Source organism: Eschrichtius robustus, chromosome 3 (genome assembly GCF_028021215.1).
Source record: "Eschrichtius robustus isolate mEscRob2 chromosome 3, mEscRob2.pri, whole genome shotgun sequence".
Classification (NCBI taxonomy): domain Eukaryota; kingdom Metazoa; phylum Chordata; class Mammalia; order Artiodactyla; family Eschrichtiidae; genus Eschrichtius; species Eschrichtius robustus.
In genome coordinates, this window is record NC_090826.1 from 63,333,758 (window position 1) to 63,345,985 (window position 12,228).

The window sequence follows — 12,228 nt, forward strand, 5'->3', positions numbered from 1 at the left end:
ATTGAATCTAATTGTATGTGAATAATACATCATGACCAAGTGAAGTTCATCCCAGAAATGCAAGATTTATTTAATATTCCAAAACAAATAAATGTAATTTATGATAATAACAATTCCATTGTGTGATTGATGCCCATCATTCTGATTCAGTCTTAAGCACATAATGACCTGCTTCAATATTTAGGAAACTGGTAAGACCAAACACTCTGCATCAACCAAAATGAAGAGTTTTCTGTAACCATTATATTTTTCCTTATCATTCTTCAAAGTTTGAGAATCATTTCAAGCTAAAAAGTGAGGCAAAGTAGTTGGCCAAACACATAACTGTCTAAGGCACAGATCTATGAATGCATAAATACCTCCTTGACACTTACTAGAAATAAAGACTGATATCATTTGAAAAGTCCTTTGTCAACACTTTTTCCCAATGCTCTTGCTCTCTTTGTGAGAGACTTGAGATTAAATGAGGTTAAGTGGTTTAAACTCATTTACTCCCTGATTATAATTTTTTCCTACTTTACTTAGGGATCACTTTCCAATCAATTCACCTAAACTCCTACCTGGAACTGTATTCTCTTTGGTTCTAGAAATTTCTCTTACACTTATATGACCAAACCCCAGCTGCAATAAATCTAACTGTTCTTCCTTATCTACTATTACTATTATCAACTTTGGCATCTCAACATTCATGTTAACATAGTAGATGATCCATTTCTGGTCCCTCAGTTTTTTGAAATATTTAATATCAGTGATCTTTTCCTCTGTTCCACCCTAAGCAAGCACTCCCATGCTCATATTCCACTTTTCATCATCAAAAATGATAACACCTGTCAAATCTACATATTTTTAGTATTCTACTCTAGTTTTAATCACCACATGTTTTATTATCACACATTTACTCAAATATTCACTCCAACATTTCTTCAATCTCCTCAGGACCTACAGTCCACTTAAAACTTTTCACTCATGTCCTCACCTCCCCGTAACCCGTTTAGAGTTCATGCTTCAGCACCACAATCACTCTCTTGTAAATCTTCTGTAAAACTTCTTCACGTCTTTCTTCTCCTGCCATATCCACTTGGAAACATCAAGTCTGAATTAATTCTAAGTTTAACCTGACGTGTACCTCCATCTGAAATGCTCAGTGAATAACACAACCATGCTGATTTGTGTCACTTAAATGTATTTTGCAAAGTTACAAATGGACATTTGATATTGTACAGCATTATGCTCCATTCCCTTACCAAGTTTAACTCTCCAGTGACAGAGACAACACTCTCACCCTTCTTTTGTCAGAATACCAACACCCATTTCCCTTTTCAGATAATGAGATCTTTTCTTTCATGTTTCCTCCTTTTAATTTTAATAACATTATTATGATCTCTACTTTTTCTTTCTTCCTAATTATATCATTAACGAGTAATTGTTGAGCATGCCCGCGGCCCGCGACGAGATGGCAGTCACGGTTCTGGACGCAGGGGATATGGTTATAGAAGAATCGGCCGAGATAAATATAGCCCTCCTACCCGCACAGAATACGGACTTATTGTGGAGAATTTGTCAAGTCGGTGCAGCTGGCAAGACCTAAAGGATTATAGGCGTCAGGCGGGAGAAGTGACCTATGCAGATGCTCACAAGGGACGCAAAATTGAAGGGGTGATTGAATGTGTGTCTTACTCTGCTTTGAAAAGGGCTTTGGAAAAGTTAGATGGAACTGAAGTCAATGGCAGAAAAATCAGATTCGTTGAAGACAAGCCGGGTTCTAGACGACGCCGGTCCTACTCCAGGAGCCGGAGTCCCTCAAGGTCTCGCTCTCGAAGCAGACATTCTCGTTAAGAGCAGAAGCCGAAGCAGCAGCAGCAAAAGCAATCATTCTAAGAGTAGATCCCGACCCAGCTCAGGCTCCCGTTCCCGGAGCAAGAGCCGCAGCCGCAGCGCCGACGAGCGTCGCAGCAAGAGCAAGGACCAGGCCGAGGAGAAGGTCCAGAACAACGACAGCACCGGCAAGTCCAAGAGCCGCAGCCCCAGCAGGCAGAACAGCAAGAGCAAAAGTAGACGCCGCAGTCAGGAGGGGGGCGCGCAGGAGAAGCGGGGCAGCGTGAGCAGAAGCAAAGGCAAGGAGAAGAGCCTGCGCAAGAGCCGCAGCCGGAGCCCCAGCAGAAGCAAGGACAAGAGGAAGGGGAGGAGGAGAAGCAGGGAGGAGAGCCGCAGCCGCAGCCGCAGCCGCAGCCGCAGCAAGAGCGAGAGGAGCAGAAAACGAGGCGGCAAGCGAGACAGCAAGTTGGCAAGAAGAAGAAGATGGAAGACAACGACCGCTCCCAGCCCAGATCGCGATCCCGCTCAGGCTCGGAGGAGCGGGAACACGCCAAGTCCGAGTCTGGCCAGAGGGAAGGCCGGGCGGAGAGTGAGGATGCTGGCGCCAATCAGGAGACCCGGTCCAGGTCGAGGTCCAATTCCAAATCAAAACCAAACCTTCCGTCAGAATCACGCTCCAGATCAAAGTCCGCGTCAAAAACCCGATCCCGGTCCAAGTCTAGATCCAGGTCTGCGTCCAGATCGCCCTCCCGGTCTAGATCTAGGTCCCACTCAAGGTCCTAACTGGCTACGACCACAGCTGGAACTACCCGAGAAGTCTTTCGTACATGTGTGGTAGCCGTAGCACAAGTGATTGAAGTAAAACATATGTCACTGCTGTACATTTTTAACTCCCCTAATGGTGTGTCAACAATTGTGAAGTCTAAGCGCTTCCTCTCTGTGAAGCCTCCTGGCGTCAGGCCTTCCTGCTCGACTGAAAGCAGTCCTCTCTTTGAAACACCCTTTACTCATGGCCCACAGTAGAATATCCAAAATGCCTTGGCTTTGAGGCCTGGCCTTTCCTACAGGGAGCTCAGTACCTGGATGGCTTTAAGGCTGGAATGATGACATAGGTAGGTATGGTGAGTTCAACCATTTTGCCCTTGAATTGATGCCCTTTGATGTATGCCATTTAGTGAAAGTGCTAAGTCTTAAGTTTCCTACCACTTTGGTTTCATATTTTTGGACTTAACAAAGTTGTGAATAGCACAGTCGAGGAAAATTGATACCTGCAGTAACCCATAGGAAATAAACTGTAGAGTTCCATATTCAGGTATTGTGATTATATTGTTTTATATTAAAAAAGAAAAGAAAAGAATTTTTTTTAATTTTATTTTTCCCTATCTTGCAAAGTATAGTGACCCCTGTTTCCATTAAATTTGCATAAAGGCTATTTTTGCTTAACAACAACAACAAAAATTTAATAACATTATTATTATCTCTACTTTTTCTTTCTTCCTGATTACATCATTAACCAGCTTCAAAGACTCAGTGGCTTTCTATTGCAATTAGAATAAAGACTAACTATGCCTTACAGTATCTTTTAAGGTCTAGCTCCTGCCTACTTTCTAACCTATTTCTCTTAACGTCTCCAACTTTTACTACACTCTAGTTACATATGTATTGCTTTTATTGTTAATGCTGACTTCTTTCTCTTGATTCATCAATTTTAAAAACAATGATTTGTATTTCCTTCAAAAATACCCATTTCTCCCACTATCATCACAAACTTACACATATGAAAATTTCAGATGTTTTAAATTTACTTGATAATTATTTTTATTGATGCTCAGATTGTCCTATCATTGGTCAGTGTGTGCTTCTCCACACTCCTGAATCCTTCTGACATATCTGTAGTAAATTTGATAGTTTCTTTGCTTTCACGTTTGACAAGATGTTTCAGGTGTGTCCAGCCATAAGCATGGGATCATCCATTCATTCAGAGGTGCCCATTTTCTTCTTAGCAGAAAAATTACAGTAATTCTAGCAAGAGGTAGGTGGAACAATCTTGCTTAAATCACCCTCCTCTATATTGAAGTCTTTTAGAAAGTGACCCAGACAGTTCACACTTAAGGATATTCTCCTTGTCATTAAAAAGTGATGGGAATAGTCTACCATAAGGACAATTGCTTCTCACCGTATGGCATATTTGTTTTAATATCCTAGTTCAAAAAAGATACTGAAGTCATGTGACAAATACCTCATTAGTGACACAAGTTATGATCACATGAATTCTCATATCTCATCTGCTTTTACTGTATATTTGAATATGGCTCAATTTGTTTCATAATGAGCTCTTATACGGTTCTCCTGTGTACAGTTGCTTCCGTCATAGCTGTATTTAAGATGAGTATTTCGAAGGAATATCTACAGAATGCGTAGCCAAAAGAGGCAAAAATTAAAATAGTAAGCAGGCACTGACAAACTCAAGGACAGTAAAATATTTAAGCCAGATTGCAAAGCCTATCCAGGGAAATGTAATCCATAGATAGAATTCTGAGGGGAAGAAAATGAGAGCGGTGGTTGTATCCAAGTATTGCTGCTGGTGGTGGGAACACTTCTTGATTATCTGTGTGGAGTGTAATGTATTTAAATTTTTCTACAATGTACAAAATTCTGGCTTAAGAAAATTATGTTAAAATACATTAAAATGACAGGTCTATCTCAGAATGAAACTTTAAACCATAATTGGCCATTTCAGTATTTCTTAACATTTTGTTTTCTTTTCTGTGCCTTTATCTACTATCTTACATGATGATTGTTCTTTTCTCATTTTTGCTTTGTTTTAACTTTCTTTGCATAGTCTTATTTAGAGAAGCCTTTTTAAAAATGTATAAATGATGTCATATTGTTTTCATTGGGGCAATGTGATCTCTAAGTCCCCTCTCCCCAAACCTGCCTAGGGCCTTCATTCATTCATTCATTTTGCTTTTGTGTTGATCTTTAAAGCTTTGACTTGTAAATCAGAGGTTTTCAGCCCTTGTTTAAAGGCATCATAAAATCATACTGATTATATGATGCCTCTGATCCATTGGGTTGTATATACTATGAATTATTTTGTTAAACATGAAACAATTAGAAGGGAGTTTGCTTCAATATTTTGAAATCAAATTTATACTCAATGTTCAGATATACCTTTTTTTCTATGTAGTTTAGATGTTAATGGTAAAATAATATGCATTTATCTGGTAAGTAGATTAAATTAATGCCATTAATATAATGGGATTTTCTTATATTTGAAACATTTTTTAAAAAGAGAGATACTAAAAGTTATCTCAGTCCATTTTACATGCAATTTAATGTCAAGAAGATAACCTTTCAGGCTAGTTTGGTTTCCTTGTGTAAAGATCAAATATATTTAGGAAATTTATCTCAGAAAACAATGGTCTGTTTTCCTTAAGAACCTACTGATGTCAAATGTGCCTGTGTTTTATGGTCATAGGAGGATAAATGTCTTCAATCTGCCCACTAGAACTTGATCTCTAATTTTGTTCACTTTAGAAAATAAAAGGTCCTCCAAACAATTTTGTCAAAGAAGTGTGTAAGGTTAGTAGTCATTCTATATACTCTATTATAACAACAATAATAAAGCTTCTAAACTTTGTTTAAAATTCAAGCTTCTCTTTTCCCTTTTGGAGTGCCTATCTATAGTAGGAAAAAAATGTGTAGATTCTCTATATATTACCTACCTGAACCAATTTGCCATGTTTCCTCTGACTGTGGCAAAAGCTTAAAGCTGATACTCTCTCTCTCAGAGGTGCTTTTATGGGTTACTTAGAAAATTCTCTCGTCACAAGGCTGTCTCTTCTCTACTTCCCTTGACACATGCAAATGTATCTCCTCCAGCTGGACATTCAAGATTCCTCCCTCATTTCCTAAGCATTTGGCAACACTCTCCCAACCTCTTTCTGCTAAAGTCCAATTGCCCCTCCATTTGTCCCTCTTTGCAGTATCTAAACCAAATCTGGCCAAATTTCTTTTATGTAATAGTACAGGAAAGATGCCCCTTTGATATACCATCAGTGGGAGTGCAGTTATTTTCAATTATACTTTTATTTTCATTTAGCTGCCCAGCAGGCAGCTTCAGCTACAGCCTTTTGCCCTTTAAAATTCTCACTTGTGAGTCTGACCCTCATCCAGTGTGTCACCACACTGCTGGGAAGACAATCAAGCTTGCTGAGTTATCTTTTTGAAGATTCTCTCACTAAGATTAAGGTCAGAAGACTACCATCCCACCCCAGTCCCCTTTGGGAGATGGGACTCATAGCATAGCTCTTGTCAAAGAAATACTTGCTTTAATTACAACATACCTCTTGGCTTTTCCAACTTCTCTGACAAGCTGGAGACAGATGGTCAGATTACAGTAGTAAAACAGATAAGTTCTTGCCCATCTCCTTAGCAAGTTAATGTGGTCTTGAACCTCACATTAAAATATGTATTTTATTCTGAGATGGAGACAAACTAATATTGAGACAGAAAGTCTCAATTTACATATTTTTGATGTGTGTGTGTGTGCATGCCCACCTTTATGTGTGTGTATGACATATAAGACTGTTTTTACGTACCCTCCACATTATGAGTTATCAAACTGATACACAGTAAATGTTAAATCACACATGAGAACATCCAATACCACTGAAGTGATGCACTGTTTCCAGTGGCATCCTGTGCTTACAAACCCATGGGGGCTGCTGACTTCCTGTTGGCGCCTTCTAGCACCAATCACAAGCAAAGGAGTCTGAGTTGGGATTGTTGGGAACATAGCTGGACAGAGAAACCCAGAGAATGGGTAAATGGACTGCAAATAAATGATAACAGCACACTTGGCTTCAAATTCCAAGCCTTGTCTTAGTGTAAGATGTAAAAACTTCTCTTAAATTCTTTGGGGAAAATCACAAACTTTTAAGGGATTATCACCAAAACTGGGTAATAGTATCTATTCACAGAATTGTTGAGAAGATGAAACAAAATGATACAAGAAAAAGTATTCTATAGAATGCAAATGCAGCCTTTATGGACGTTTAGACTAAGAACTTTAGGAATGCCTTAATAGGCATGGGAAAAAACTACTGGAGCTGCTTAATAAAGGAAGACACAAAATGTTAATCTGATAACACTCTATATGGCAGATTAAAGCAGGTGCAGACTGGAGGCCAAGAAATCAATTAGGAAGTCATTATAATACTCACTTATATAATAACAAGTGATAAATAAATGGAAGTAGGAATTAGAGAGAAAGAAGATCATCTATTTATTTATTGCAGGGACTGAAAATACAATAGAGGACAGAATGTATAGTATTTGTTACATAAATTGGTATTGTCAAAATGCTCACAATGTGTTTAAATCTATGTATGAGCTACAGCTAAGGGAGTAAGTAGACATAGTCACTGTCACCCAAATATCCCCTTGGTACTCACCATTTCCAGATGTGTTTACAGCTTCCTGATAGGAGCTGTAGTCTGGATCTAAGTCTCTACCTGAGATCTGGCCACAGGAATGTACTTGGTCAGTGCTCAGGGTAGGCTGGAAGTGTCCAGGAGTTAGTGCAACCTGCAGTAGCACTCAAACAATGTTATGGGAGGAATTGGTGGATAAAGAACAATCTTCTTTACCCCTTCCTTCAGCGGGTTAACTCAGAAGTGTGTCCTAGGCAATCTCCGGGCATTTCCAGTGGGATTATCCCCAGGGTGTCATGGCAGTAGCCTGCTCCTTTAATGCAGCCAGTACTGGCTTCCTTCCCTTTCTTGTCTCATTTCCTCATTTCCCTACCAGAACTTTCTAAGGTTACTTCTCAAATCAACTAACTACTTGCATTCAAGTCCTTATCTCAGGATCAACCTAAGCTGAGAAAGGATGAGGGGTGACATAACATGGTACTGACCTTAAGATGTTTGTATAATCTACTTGAGGAGTGAGAGTAATTTATAGCTCCTTCTTTTACATTTATATGTTTACTCATCCCAATAGATTTTAATCTCCCTGGGGCAAAACCTGTGTAATATTCACCTGTGGCTTCCTTAGCCAGTGGTATATTGTGCTTCCCAGAAAGATACACAATAAATATTTGTTGAAAGGACAAACCAATAAAAAGCTAAACGCCTTCTTTAATATAAGCACTGCTCTTGGTTGCTGTAATAAACTGATAACCTTTGCATTCAAACTTTCCTCACATGATTTTCCTGCCAGGTACATGTACTTTATTCAGGAAATGGTCTTCACATTTTCTTTTGAATCTAGGCAATATTATTGTTATGCATTTACAGAAACTCACCAGAACAAAACACACAACTGCCCAGAGTTAGGTTGATAGCAGATTCATCATAGCTCTTTTTCTGTGGCCTTTGGTGTATATTGACAAAATCATAAGCTAAATGCCAGACTTTCAAATGTAAAGCAAAACTGTTTCTTATTACTGGCTGAACAAATTGTTATGTTAGACATTTCAGACTGATAGTTCATTCCACAGTGATTGGTTTACTGTTCTGTGCACACAGTTTCAGGAATACATCCTGATTCCAACAGGAAAACAAGGCGTACTGTGGCTTGAATGAAGCTGGAATTCTCTTCTCAGCTGAGGACACTATGTGCACACAAAACAGATTTAGAACCCAAAATTGGCAGAAAGTATTCCCTGCAGAGTTACTCAGTACTGTCTGCCATATGCAGCAATCTCTCAATTCATGTGTTCGCCTTGCTTGATTGAGAGCTGGCTAACGAAGTGGCAACAATCCAGTTAGTTGACATGAGGAAAGAAACACCATACAAACAGGTATAAAACACTAAGACATTCTTTAGAAGATTGTTTTACCTTCAAACAATAGAACTATGCTTATATATTTAGGAAAAATAAGATTAAAACAAGGGGAAATGAAGTTGAATATGATATGTAAGTTTTATTTAATAGGCTATAAAACATAGCATATGTGTGAAATAATTATTTCTAATCACCTTACTAGAAGAAGGAACCATATTCATTTATAGGCTGTTTTATGGTTTGATGATGCTTTTATAAAAAGCTGGCAAATGTCTAAACTGACAGTTTAACTTTGCAGCAGGTTGGGAAAATATTATTTTTCTGTCAGAGCAGATTTATAGGATTGGATGACCTCCATAATGCAAGCTGGACCAGTCCCCATGATAGGAGAATCTGAGGTGGTTTCCAGGAATGGCAGGCCTCTGCAGCTTCCTTGCTGATTTCAGAAGAAGCACAGGCTAGCCCCAAGGCCAAGTGCTGAATGGCCCAGTTGTCCTGTCTGACCTACTATTTCCATAGTCTCACAAAAGTACAGTGCTTATCTGAAATCAGATTGGTGGCCACACTCCCACGTCCCTAAGCTGCCGTCATTAAGGAACCACTCAAGCCTCTCTGCAGCTGGCTCAGAGCTTGTGAGATTTTTCCCAGATTCTTTTCATAAGTGCAACTAGCTGAAAAGTGAATTTTCTCTTTCAGGCTGCATCCAAACAGAGCAAGTAGAGTGCAAGAGGAAAGAAATCACCCAGTTGTCTGTAGAAACTTGGAGTATACTACCAAAGCTTAAACCCATAATTGACTTCTCTTGTCTATACTTTCTTAAAAGCCTTAACCTATCATAGTTAGGACAAAAGGCTTTTATCCTGACAGAGGAACACAAAAGAAGAGATGTGTTATTCACAGAGGATAGGGAAAAAGACAAAGTTCTTATTTTTCTAAGAAACAAATTCTCCACTAAGGAATAGATTCTTTATTTTAGAAAACTAAAAAGAGTCATCCTTCCAGCTCTCTCATTTTGAAGATGCAAAATCTGAGGCTGAGAGTTTTTTAAATATCTAGCGTTATATATGTCCAATGTTATCCAGTTGGCAAATGTTGGAGTTTAGATTCATTAACATCTACTTGTATCAGAAAATCTTTCCTAGGGAGCTATGTCCACTTAATGAAAGAGAATTTGAGAATTAAATTTAGATGGTGTAGTCAGTCCTATTATATCATAGTCAAGGAGTTACATCACTTTCAAACAAAAGAAGGATCTTCAAATATTATGTATTATAACATTATCATTGCAAAAATCAGAAATATATAACCTGACATAATTGATTCCCTAGGTAATAACAAAACCAGAGTCAAACATTCCTGATTCTCAAACAAGCTTTCTAGCCTGCTCTGTCTAAACACAAAGAAAATAGTGGTGGTGCATATGGAATATAATCTTTCCCCTCAGTTTGACTGCAAGGCTTAGGATAATTTTAGAAAATGCTGAATATCTTATTACGTGGAGATGAATTTCTACTTAGAATCCATGTTATTTAGAGATTAAACGGATAATTATAAAGGAATGAAGGCTGTAGGCTTTCACAGAAGCACATTACTGATCAATAAAAGAACAAAGTCCTAGATTTTATCTCCATGAATGTGAGAAAATAGAGCTATTATTCCACCCAGTGAGAAATAATCATAATGTAATGAGACTCTTTGACTAAACATTTAGCGTGTTGTCTAAATTCCTAATGTCCCACCCATACAATTATTAATAGTATTGATATTATCATATCTGCCCAACCCTGAATGTTCCAAGGAACCCAGATGTGTAGAGAGATCAAGTTTCCAAATCCAGACTGAGAGAAATTGAGAGTGGAATCAGTTCACTTCTGCCTTTTAGTCTAAATGTAGAGGGACCATGTCATATATCACCCAAATCAGGATACACTGACAGATACAATATTTACTAATATCATTTCTTGGGGACAACATGTGTAAATCAGATGCAGAATCTAAGAAATCTGTGAGCTATGGTCATCCAATCTAAATACTATATAATACGGCTATTGAACATTTGGTAGAAGATGCTGAACCACTGCTAGGGCAATGACTTCTACTGTATTTTTTGATTAGGGTAATAAGGGAGGGTGATCCTACTAACTCACTGATAAGCTTGGCTAAGGTCAGTATTCTCAAGTTTTTAAAAAAATCTCAGCTCTCTCAGTTCCCTTCAAAACTATTTTCCAGGTTTGTGGGCAGCCAACTAAATCTAGATTTGGAGACATGTCTTTATTTGCAGCCTCATAGACGTAGAGTCAGTGAATCTGCTTCTCTTTGGGAGATCCACAGTAGGTGCTGTTCCAAAAACGATGTGCTAATTATCCTTTCTCTCCCTCTGTTCACTGTGGTTTGCTCAATGAAGATGAGCACTGAACTCCAGTGTGATTTTTAAACGTGCCAAACTGCATCTTGTCCTACATCTACTCTTCTGAATGACAGTATTATCAGTGACTTTAGGAGACCCTGTATCCAGCCTGATCGAGGAGGCTATATGTTCTGATTCTTACATCTTTTTAAGTGAACAATGAAAGTGAATCCAAGAAGTCTACCATTTTTAGACATTTCCAAGGTGGTTTCCTGGTACTTTGCTTACCAAAGAAGAAACACATACACACATATACACAAAATGCACAGGGGCATACTAACACACACATTAGAAGTAAACCAATTTGTTTTTTCCCAGAGTACCCCTCTATTATGGTAACTTGTTACATTATTAATAATAACTTATACTCTATTTGTTTTCAGTATTCTGTGCCTACAGGGGTGGCGCACATAGAATATTGCCACTTGACTATAACATATATTTTTCCAGTATTTAAGTTCTAGGTTAATCTATGTGTAGTGAGAGACTGCAGAATAGTGAGTAAAATATTTATAAGATTTTGTTATTTTAAATAACTAATACTTGTATAGCTGCTTGCAGTTTATCTAATGCTTTGATGTGAAGAATCTTATCTAAGGAATCAGAGTCAAAAAATAGCAATTTCTCCGGGAATAAAGAAATGACTTCATACTTGATACGAAGACCTGTATTCTGTTAGTTTGGTAGTTTCCTTCCCTCCCTCCATTCCTTCCTTCCTGTTTGCTGTGGTTTACTCATTGAAGATGAGTACTAGAGTTCAGTATCTTGGGTGACTGTTAAATATGCCAAACTACAATGCTCTTTGATGTGATCAGCATTTTTACAGGTAGCTTTAAAAGTCCAGATAGAGGCAAAGCTCATACTTTATAGAGAAGTGATAGCAGTGACAGCTTCAGACTGTGAGAGTCGGCCCTGTAATTGAAATCACATGTTTCATCTCAGTTTCATTTGCATGGGCTACAGGCTATAATTAACATCAAGTGGCAAGACAAGATCACATACAATAGAATCCGGGAGTACAATCAGGCCACCAAAATTGAAACAAGGCTTTCTGTTACTTAGCTACGAAAGACTGGGTCTGTGTGGCCACGGAGAGATGACTACAGAGTACGTAGAGAACAGCTGTGTGTGGAGAATGACTACATATTACTAAATGTAGTGGTAAATAAGATTGCATTTCATTTTGATATCCTTTAACTTGTCCTTCAAA

General features: G+C 38.4%; 1 pseudogene; it reads left to right on the forward strand.

Annotated features, from left to right (window-relative positions):
• The window catches only part of LOC137760593 (serine/arginine-rich splicing factor 4 pseudogene), a 115,705-nt pseudogene extending 112,989 nt beyond the window's left edge, over positions 1–2,716 (forward strand).
• Positions 2,717–12,228: the final 9,512 nt, after the last annotated feature.